Source organism: Oryctolagus cuniculus, chromosome 8, assembly GCF_051225735.1.
Source record: "Oryctolagus cuniculus isolate XC-2025 breed Fujian yellow rabbit chromosome 8, ASM5122573v1, whole genome shotgun sequence".
NCBI lineage: Eukaryota > Metazoa > Chordata > Mammalia > Lagomorpha > Leporidae > Oryctolagus > Oryctolagus cuniculus.
The window spans coordinates 22,952,702-22,963,946 of NC_142874.1; the positions used below are offsets into that span (position 1 = coordinate 22,952,702).

The window sequence follows — 11,245 nt, forward strand, 5'->3', positions numbered from 1 at the left end:
CTGGAACAGAAAAAGGACGTTAGTGGAAAAAGTGGTGAAATCTGAATAAAGTCTGGAGTTTGGTTCATAGTAATGTCTCTGTTGGTTTCTTAATTTTGACAAATGTATCATGGGAATGTACGAACTTAACACTGGGAGAAACAGCAAGGACTCTCTGTACTATCCTTGCAACTTTTCTGTATATTTTAAATTATTCCAAGATGAAAAGTGTATTTTTAAAAAGGAAGCAGTAATCTTTGAACTACAGATTCTAATGCCTGTGCTCTTGACATCTGCTGTGAAAGGAGACAGCGTTACAGTGTTTAGAAACAAGGTGACTTGGGATGGGGAGGAACCCAGCTGGTGATGCCAATTTTAAAACTTCAAAAGTGACAGCATGTTTGGTGCCAAGAGCCTGAACCTAAGAGTTGCCTAATCAGAGTCCCAGCTCTCTAACATTTACTGTGTTATGGTCTTGAGCAAGTTATTTATTCTTTTTTTAAAAAAGATTTATTTTATTTATTTGAAAGACAGTTACAGAGAGAAGCAGAGACAGAGAGAAAAGTCTTCCATCTACTGGTTCATTCCCCAGATGGCCACAACGGCCAGAGCTGCGCCAATCTGAAGCCAGGAGCCAGGAGCCAGGGGCTTCCTCCAGGTCTCCCACGTGGGTGCAGGGGCCCAAGGACTTGTGCCATCTTCTACTGCTATCCCAAGCCATAGCAGAGAGCTGGATTGGAAGAGGAGCAGCTGGGACTAGAACTGGCGCCCATATGGGATGCCGGCGCTTCAGGCCAAGGCGTTAACCCACTGTGCCACAGTACCGGCCCCTCCAATTACTTTTCTTTAACTCCTGGTTGCAAATAGAAAACACCTTGTTCACTGTCATATAAGACCAAAAAGAAAAAAAAAAAAAAGGATTTCTTGGCAGGACTCTAGCAGGTCTTGGTAATTTTAAGGAAACTTCACACAACTTGGAATCGAAAGGGTCAGGAGCCTTGCTGCTTTGGGTAACCCTGAAGAAGCATGGTGTAGGCCTAGTTCTGTCCCAGTCCTTCCTCCCACTGATCAGCCAGAGAATGAGGGTCCCACAGGAGTCATGTGGCCATGAGGACTGATGGCTGGGAGAGGAAAGAGACTATGTAAATAGCTCGCCTAAAGCACGCCCCACCTCCGCCCCGGCTTCTCCTGCCAGCCCTTTCTCTTGGTGCTTGTGGAGCGGCAAACTGCATCTAGTTCTCTGCTTACGTCAGCAGATTTTCTCACTTAAGCTTCAGGGTGGAATTTCTTCTCACCTCTTCATTCGCCTAGGCAGGAACTCCTTTCACTGGCCCACCCCGCTCCATCTTGAAGGCTGAGCTCCCCTCCAAGACTTGGCGTTGGCCAAGAGAAGGAATGGATCTAGTCAAAAGCCCAGGATAAAGTCCTGGACACAGGAAAGGAGCAGAAGCAAAGGATGTGCCCTGTGCACGTGCCAGGGGGTAGAGTGGGGGTCAGCACACCCTGGAAAGAGGGTACCCATCCACGGCTCCTGTGCATCCTTGCTTGGTCCCTGACAGCCCTGGGGCATGCAGCCCGGCTCTGATGAGAGTGTTCATCTCAGGAAGTACATGGGGTTCCTAGGAGAGTTTCCACATGGTGGAACAGAGAGTCCACACAACAGTTGGGTTGTTAAAAAGGTTTTTAGAAACAAATTCACGGGGCCGGCACTGTGGCATAGCGGGTTAAAGCCATGGCCTGCGGAGCCAACATCCCATATGGGTACTGGTTTGAGTCCCGGCTGCTCCTCTTCCAATCCAGCTCTCTGCTATGGTCTGGGAAAGCAGTAGAAGATGGCCCAAGTCCTTGAACCCCTGCACCCACATGGGAAACCTGGAGGGAGCTCCTGGTTCCTGGCTTCCAATCAGCCCAGCTTTGGCCATTGTGGCCATTTGGGTAGTGAATCAGTGGATGGAAGACCTTTCTCTTTCTCTCTCTCTCTCTCTCTCTCTCTCTCTCTACCTCTCTACCTCTCTACCTCTCTACCTCTCTGTAACTCTGCCTTTCAAATAATAAATAAGTAAATCTTAAAGCACACACATTCACACGAAATTCCATACCTGGACTGTGTGCATGTCTGTCACCAATTTGCTCTTAGAATTGTGCCTCATCTAGTCTCTGCCCTGCCTTAAGTGCAGCGGTGTCTGCCCCCTGCAGGCTTCTGTCTGGATTGGACCACAAAGAGTCCTGTGGTCTGGCACAAAGAGAGGGAAGGGAGCAGTGTGAAGCCCTCATTGTGTCAGGTAGTGCCTTCCACAGTAGCCTTGTCACCTCCTGGTTCCATTTCCCACCAGGAAGGTGCACCGTAGCTCCAACCGCGCCAGCTCTGGAGGCGTGGGCACATGCTTCCTCCTTTGGTCTTTGGCTTAGGTAGCACCTTTGAGTTCCTGCCTGTTTCCGTCCAACTCCTCGGTTCTTCCGTTCCCTGTACAACCCCATCAAATCCTGTCTTTTGAAATGCATGGACTGTCACCTAGTTAGACCCTAGGGTTGTTTTCTAACTTTCAATTTGAAGCATTAATTTGGGTTTGGGTTGTTAAAAAAAAACAAAAAAACAAAAAAACAAAAAAAAAACCCAGAAACAGGAACTGGAGACCCCTGAGGGATTGATTAGTAGAGTTATCAGTGATGCCTTAGTGCTCCCAATGCTTGACTTTGCAGGAGCAAGCCCTCTAATTGCCGATCTCAGCTCCCTCTTTGTTAGCCTTCAGAGCACTGGATGTCTTGGTGGTGCTCGGTGAGGATTCTCTAGGGCTGATTCTTTGAGGAGAGCCAATGGTTATTCTAAGACAGTTGTGTACCTCAGTTTCGGGAATAAATTACTCACTGGCTCTGGCACTACTTTCAGAGGAGTGTGATGACTTCATTAATGCGTTAGCAAAGGCAGTGCTGCCCTTAGTTCTAGTGAGGCTGAACATCTGTTCTGAGCGCTAGGGACTCCTGCCTGGGCTCAGTTGTTGAATTCTGCAGACCATAAAAAAAAATTAAATGCATTACCCAATTTGATCTGACCAAAGAGATCTCAAAATTTCATGATAAAGCCTTTTCTTGATTAAAAATGTTAAGTACCCAAGCATCTTTCAAATCAGTTGACTCAAGAAAACCCAAAAGCAAATGGAGATTTTAAGAGATATGGCTGATGGCTATTCATTAAGACCTAAAAATAAAACCCAAGAGTGACTCTGAAAGCTAGTCGCTTAAGTTGAAGAATTTCATTCTGCTTGGTGTAACTTGAATGACATTTTTCGCTACTTAGCTCTTTTTTCTCTCAGGGATAGAGAAAACACTTTCACTGCCCTGTGCACTTGGACTGACATTGTTGTTTGCTTTTAGGCTCCGTGTACCACTCCGACAAGTCGACTTCTTCCTGCATCTCCAGCAACGCTCTGCTTCCAGACCCTTATGAATCAGAGAGGTACTTTCCTCCTTGTGGTTTTCACCATTTGTGTGAGGTGAAACCGCCCCAGTCGGGGGAACTAGCCTACCTCTGGGGCTCTCCTGCCCAGACCAAGCTCCTTGCAAATGTGCCTTTTTCCTCTGCAAGTCCTCCAAGTAAATACGCACATAGTCTGAGCAGAGCCGTTTTGCTTCCATGCAGAATCTGTCCCTGTAGCAGGATTTCTCCACCTGTCCAGCACAGCCCAGCACAGCCCAGTGGCAGTCCCGGGATGCAAGTCTGGCTGGGAAGAAACATGGGCCTGCCACGCCCTGTCCACGTGTGCCTTTGATGTGGGTTAGGGTGCTTTAATTTTTCCCTCCAGGTCCTTGCTTCCCAGAGACAAGCATTGCAAGTACAGACACATATAAGATACAAAAAATAGGAGCAAAATGTATTTCAAAGGTGAGAAAGTGAACACACATATAAGCGTGGGTTACTGCCCATAGAGATAGACCCATCGTGACTGGGTGCTGGGCCAGAGGATTGCCAGAAGGGAGGAGGGGTGGAGGGAGGGGAGACAGAGGACATCTGGCAGCACCTCCAGCCCTGGTCTATGCAGAGAGAGAGAGAGAGAGAGAGAGAGAGACCGACCCTGTCAGTTGACGGCCTCTTTTAAGAGGGAGGGGATGGTGCCTCTACAGGCATGAAGCCACCTAGGAATTATATGGCACCTCCTCCCCAAGTTCCACCTGGGAGCTTAATGTCCATATTTTTATGGTATCCTCCCTTTAGGGCCCGGATGAAGCAGATGCAACCCTGGAAAGGGGGCATTTTGTTTCACAAGTTGGAGGATAGTATTACAAATGGGGGCTTGTGACTTCCAGCTCAGCAGACCTAAATGAACTTCCTGCCTACCCTGCGTCACCCTTCTTAGGGCTCCAGGGCTGCAGTTTATGCAGCAGTCCCTCTGTCCCCTGGGGAGCACGTCACACTCGCTAAAGCTGTCCCCTACACATCCAGAGCCCTCCTTATCTTCCATGCCCAGCAGAGGGGTCTGGAACCCAAGATAATTTCTTTATCCACTTAAGAAAGGACAGAAGAGAAACAAAGGAGGTGTGAGACACATAAAGATTCCAGCTTGTAAGGGACATATTTCTGATTCTGGAAGCTCACTCCCAGAGTGCCCAGCCTGTGCCATTTCCTCTCACGCCTACGGCACAGCTGAGGTCCCGCTCCCCATGGCTTTTTTCTGCTACCCTGCCTGGGTAGCACTGGGTCTGTTTATAGTAAAGAACTCTCCAAGGTGGGTTTTCTGTCGACTTTGCTCTTTGTAATAAGCATGTATTGCCTCCCATTCCATTTCTATTTCTATTACCATCTCAGAAATAGGGCTCTTCCCTTGTTTGACTAACAGGACTGACTCTACAATGTCACAATGAATAAGTGGCCTCTTTTCTGGACATGAGACTCTGGCCCAGTTACAGAGGGATGTCTGGTCTCTTTGTTAGCCTCAAACAACACAGTCCATAGTTGCATGTGTCCGTCTTTCCTGTTATCATTGTTGTGATGACGCTGCCTAACAGTATCTTGCTAACCACTGCTGCTTTACAAAAGCAAACATTTTCTTTTATGCTCCTGGTCCTATGGGTTGGCTGGAGTTCAGCCTCTTTTGACTGGGACCAACTAGGCTCAGCTGGATTGGGCTGGACTCCAGGCTTCAAGTCGGGTTCAGGTCTGTTTCACATGTCTTCATTCCAAGATTCCGGCTACAGGAGCCGCTGTCCCCTTGGGCATATTCTCCTCCTGGAAACAGTGGGAACTCTGGGGGTGGGCGTAGTGGGGCTGGCAGAAACCTGCCTCACCTCTCAACACCAGACACACAGCATGCAGTCACTTCCGCTGGGCTCCACTGGGGAGCAGGCAGGAAGTCAGAAGGGCAGGGATGTCACTCCCCCACCACCACCACCAAGATTGCATGGTGCAGGGGCAGGATGTCCTAGGGGTCTCCCAAAAGTTCATGAAGAATTTGTATTGTGAAAAAGCTATGCATGGGGCTCAAAAATGTTTTCCACCAAAATAAACTTATCTTTTAATGCTATTTTTCCACAAATGTTTTGAAGTTCCTTCCTGTACTTCTGTCACAGGGAAAGTAGAGCGCTGGAAGCAATAATTCAATCTTTCATTTCACAAAATAAGCCTAAGGTCCATGTAACAAAAATTATATGTCCAGTTCCTGCCAGGTGCCGGGACATCTACTGCCTTAATAAATTCAGTTCCATAATCGTGAATGCTGTTTTCTGTTAGAAATCAGTGGTTTTCCTGGACAAGGCCACACACTAAATATTTTGGGTGTTTTAGGCCATCTGATTTCTGTTGTAATTACTCCACTCTGCCTTTGTAGCACTAAAGTAGTTGTATACAATGCTAAACAAAATGATATGGCTGTGTTCTAATAAAACTTTATTTACAAAAAGAAGCAACAGCTGCATTTGACCTTGGGTTATAAATAGCTGAGGCCCATTATATAGCCTTTTATTGGGAAGTATTCGTTTCATTTATCTTTTTTTTTTTTGTCCCTTTTTCCCCACATCCTCACCAGCATCTGTTGTTGGTAGATTTCTGAATGTGAGCCATTCAAACTGGAGTGAGGTGAAACCTCATTGTGGTTTTGATTTGCATTTTCCTGATTGCTAGTGATCTTGAACATTTTTTCATGTGTCTGTTGGCCATTTGGATTTCCTCTTTTGAAAAATGTCCATTGAGTCCTTGGCCCATCTCTTAAGTGGGTTGTTTGTTTTGATGTTGTGGAGTTTCTTGATCTCTTTGTAGATTCTTGTTATTAACCTTTATCTGTTGCATAGTTTGCAAATATTTTTTCCCATTCTGTCAGTTGCCTCTTTACTTTCCTGTTTCTTTTGCAGTACAGAAACTTCTCAATTTGATGCAAATTTTTATTTATCTTAATAACTGTCATTCTTTCATGTCAAAGATTCATCTTGAGGTTTAATTAGAACAGTCTTTCCCTCCTAGCTGGCACTGACAAACTCGAATATAGTTTTAATGAATATTGGAAAGTTCTTTTACTTGTCCAGTAGGACCATGAAAATTGTCAGTAACTAAAAAGATAAAATTCAACCAAGAAAAAAGAGATCCCCTCGTGTCAAGTGCCAGGCAGCTTTATGAATATGCAATAATCTTATTGGCAAATTTTGAACACCACTCTTAAAAGAGACATAACTGCCACTTCTGCCATTCCCAGTGCTAAAACTTTATAATTTTACTTTCCTTCCTTCTTTGTTGGATTATTATAAGCTGATATTTTGGCTTTGGTAGCCACAACGCCCTTTGTTGGTTGATGTAAAAAGTGACTTATCAAACTAGAAAGTCATTATTCAACCCTCTTTTTCTCTGTAGGGTTTATGTTGCAGAATCTCTCATTTCCAGCGCCGGAGAAGGACTGTTTTCGAAAGTGGCAGTGGGCCCCAATACCGCCATGTCTTTTTATAATGGAGTCCGAATTACACACCAAGAGGTGAGAGGGTGGGAGAGGAAGCTGACGAGATTGGCTGAGGGCTTTGTGCCAGATAGCATTCTTTACTTTCATATTCACCAGAAATATTAAGGAACAAATGGGTTGGCATTTCTATAAAATTGATTGGATAGTTTCCTCTTTTATTTTTTTCTTTTTGAGGCTTAATATTTTTTTACAAGTTCCATTGCTGTTTTATAGAAAGTGTGATGATGTCATAAATCAGGCAATAAGTGCTTTGTGCTGGACCATACCCAGTGTCCGAAAAGAATCAAGCTCCAGTCGGACTGTGTGATAATTAATCTATGAGCTTGGGCAGGGTGCTGTGTAGGGGAAGCCCCTGCTTCTGATTGTGTGAGTCCATCCACTAGCCTACATCTTGTCAGGAGTAAGGGGTTCTAGTGCCAAAAAAAAAAAAAAAAAAAAAAAAAAGACTAAAATCAGAAAATTAAAGTGACACAAGCCTTGATACTGTGTCCAACATATATGTGTTTTGGTTTTGTTTCTTCGCCTCCTAAGAGTCTGCTTAAAGGCAAAGTTCAGCTGGGGAGCCTCACCCTTATCTCACTTGGAGGAGTTTGGGACTTAAGCTTGTGTCTGGCACCCACATTGATGCCCCCGCCTTTGCACCAGCAGGGGAAATGCCCGGAGATAGTCACATTATTCTACATTCAGAGCAATTGCACAGCAAAAGATGGTGCTTTGCTCAAACTGGGCTGTGGCCAGGTAGCTGGGGTCCCTATAGAACAATCCAGAAAGTCCCGGAAGTTCAACCTCTGAAAGTAGTTCTGGGAGTTCTGTGCACACGCTGGCAATCAGCCACCTCTGCACACTTATTCCCTTTGAATAAATTTGCTTTTGGCTGGGAAAACAAAAAACAAAGTGAGTAACTCTGAGATAATGCTATGTTACAGGATTAGTGTCCCTTACCTGAAATGCCTGGGACCAGAAGTGTTCTGGGTTTCAGAATATTCCCATATACATATGAGGTGTTTTGGGGTAGGGCCCAGGTCCAAACAGCGAATTCATGTATGCTTCATATACACCTTACACACTTGCCTGGAGGTGTTTTATAGAACATCTTCAGTGCACCCACTCTTTGCAACCTGTCACATGCGGTGAGGTGTGGAATTTTCCATTTGTGGCATTGTGTTAGCACTAAACAGTTTAGCATTTGGGAGCATTTCAGATTTCAGGTTAGGGATGCTTAGCCTGAGTTTATTTATTTAAATATTTTACAGAAAGGAAACAGAAGCTTAAAGAGGTTAAGCAACTTGGCCAAGGTCACAAATCCAGTAACAAACAGTGCAGGCGCTCCCTGTGTGGTATTATAAAGATGAATGAAACTCCCTCCTGGCCCTCATGAAATTTAGATTCTGTGGAGGAGATAGGAAAAATTCATTAACTGTCTTGAGCCATTTTGCATTGCTAGCAACAACAACAACAAATAAAAAACCACTGAGGCTCGGTAATTTACAAAGCAAAGAGGCTTGTGACTCTGGTGGCTACAGGGGGCTGAACAACGTGGTACCTACATCCTGGTGATAGACTCTGGGCTGCACCACTCATGACAGAGAAATGGAAAGAGAATCAGCCACACACAAAAGGAGGCTCCCTTTAACAACCGTTCTCTCCGGAACTAGCCTGGGCCTGCGTGTCCTCCAAGAGCAAACCACCACAGGGCCCGTTTAGGCCTTACTTCTTAAAGTTCCCAACACCTCAGCACTGCCACCCTGAACCCTCCGGGGAACCAACACATCCAGACCAAAGCAACAGCCATTAACAGTGTAAGGTGCATGAGACCAAGGGTCCCGTCCTGACATGACGTGGCCGGGCTGGAATCGTAAGATCCATGAGGATTCTGTGCACTCTTGACAACTGCTGGGTTGGACCCTGGTACCTAGAACAATATCTGACACGTGATCGTCACTCAGTGAGTGCCCACTGAGTAACTGTCACATACAGATAAAGGCATGGTTGTGATGGAGAGGCAGGAGGGATGGTCCGCCTCCAAGAGTAAGCAGTTCTGTACGAAAATACAGTCCTGTTGGCACCAGGAGGCTGTTGGGCCGGCATGCCCAGGTCCTGGGGGTGCTGGCTGGGAGTACTTTGGAGAGAGAAAGCCTCATGGTTGCCCTGCGGGTGGCGAATCCTGTTGTAGGTAGGAGAGTACACTGGTCCTCATTGGGGACTGTCTGCTAGTCACGCTGATGGCCCACCTGGGGCACAGATGCAGGACGTCTTGCAACCCCTTTGTTCCTGGTTCCACCGGATGCTCTTACTTTGCCTCTTCTTTTGCCTCATTTTCTTTGCCCACTTTTTCGTTTGCACATTTGTGCTGCCCCCCCCCCCGCCCGGGAGGGGCCTCCTCTATATCCACGGAGATGCTCATAGCTTCTTCAGCCACTCCAACCTGGGGCCTGGGGCGTTCCTGGGCATGGCTGGGCACAGCAGAGATGCTCCCAGCACGCCAGAGGGGCCCTGGAGAGCTGCAGGATGCAGCCTGGTTGATCACGAAGGCAAATTCAGTGTCGGGGCTGGAGGGGGGCAGAATTTTAGCAAGGTCCCTGCTGGTGAGGGACATCACCACAATAGCTCCTCGGCCAGGCATTCAGGAAAAGAACAAGTGGCCTTTGTCTACTTTTTAAGATTTTATTTATTTATTTATTTATTTGAAAGGCAGAGTTACAGAGAGGTGGGGGGAGGGGGTTCTTCCATCCATTGGTTCACTCCCCAGTGGCTGCAACGACTGGAGCTGTGCAGATCTGAAGCCGGGAACCAGGAGCTTCTTTGTGGTCTCCCACATGGGTACAGAGGCCCACCCAAGGACTTGAACCATCTTTTACTGCTTTCCCAGGCCATAGCAGAGAGCTGGATCAAAAGTGGAACAGCTGGGACTCAAACTGGCACTCATATGGGGATGCTGGCACTGCAGGTGGTGGCTTTATCCGTTACGCCATAGCACTGGTTGGTCCCTTGTCTACTTTTAAGTCAGCTTATCTGGTTATACTTTTGTCTGTCTTTATAAGGGACATAAAAACGTCAATCAATAGTAAACTGAACTGCCCATATATGTCATTTGCACCATCAGTATGTGGAGAACCGCATTAATTTTTTTAAATTTATTTTATTTATTTATTTGAAACGCAGAGTTAGAAAAAGAGAGGGAGAGACAGAAAAAGAGGGATCTTCCATCCACTGGCTCATTCCCCAAATGGATGCAATTGTCCAGGCTGGGCCAAACGGAAGCCGGGAGCCAAAAACTCTGTCCAGGTCTCCCATGTAGGTGGCATGGGCTCAAGCAGTTAGGCCATCTTCCACTGCTTTCCCATGTGCAGTAGCAGGGAGCTGGATCAGAAGTGGAGCAGCTAGGATTTGAACCGGAGCCCATGTGGGATGCGGGCACCACAAGCGGAAGCTTTACCTGCTGCTCTACAATGCCAGCCCATATTAAGTTTTCCATGTCTTTGACACTAAGATTATGAAGTTGAAGGACATACGAGTTAGTGTCTCCAATGTTTTTGAGCCCCTGGGAGGAGGAGCCTCTTGGACACTTGCTATCTTCTTCTCTGCAGGTTGACAGCAGGGACTGGGTCCTTAATGGGAACACCCTCTCCCTCGATGAAGAAACGGTCATTGATGTGCCTGAGCCCTATAACCACGTATCCAAGTACTGTGCCTCCTTGGGACACAAGGCGAATCCCTCCTTCACTCCAAACTGCGTCTATGATATGTAAGTATGACGCCAGTGCTGGGGTGGCTCTGGGGCCACAGGGCCCTGAGGGGTGGGGGGTGTGGAAAAGATGTCTCCTGCCCCATCAGAACCACTGAGCGTCCTCCACCTCATGCCACAGGGTACTGATTCGAAGCTCAGAACCCAAACAGCCCCATTTCGCAGCCTTGGCAAGTTAAGAAATACAAAGGGCTTCAAAGGGGAGAAATGCTATGGAAATTCCATACTGAGTGGCTGCTGTCTTTTTGGCTGCCTTCTTTGTCCATCAACTTTCTCATTCTGGAAAATTAAGCATAGTGTTGTTGGGAATAATGGTAAAGCTCAAAGTTATTCTGCTCCTGGAGACAATTACAGAACTCTTTCATGATGTGGAAGCAGGGAGGAAAATCAAACCTAAGCCCAGGGCATGAGGTCTCAGTGTTGGAAGAGACTGGTCAAATCCGAGTCCCTATAGTTGGTAACAAAACAGAATGGCACATGCCGCAGTATAGATGAGACCTGAAAACATAACACATGGCAAAAGGATCCAGCTGCAGAGCGGCACTTGTTGTGTGACGCTGTTTACAGGAAATGTCCACAATAGGAC

At 46.6% G+C, this 11,245-nt stretch overlaps 1 long non-coding RNA gene across 1 annotated transcript; it reads left to right on the plus strand.

Moving 5' to 3' along the window:
* Positions 1-3,342: 3,342 nt before the first annotated feature.
* On the plus strand, positions 3,343-10,655 carry LOC149124916 (uncharacterized). The gene is made up of 3 exons (XR_016211693.1): positions 3,343-3,433; positions 6,812-6,929; positions 10,502-10,655. It is a non-coding gene; the product is annotated as an uncharacterized LOC149124916 (long non-coding RNA).
* The last annotated feature ends 590 nt before the right edge of the window (positions 10,656-11,245 follow it).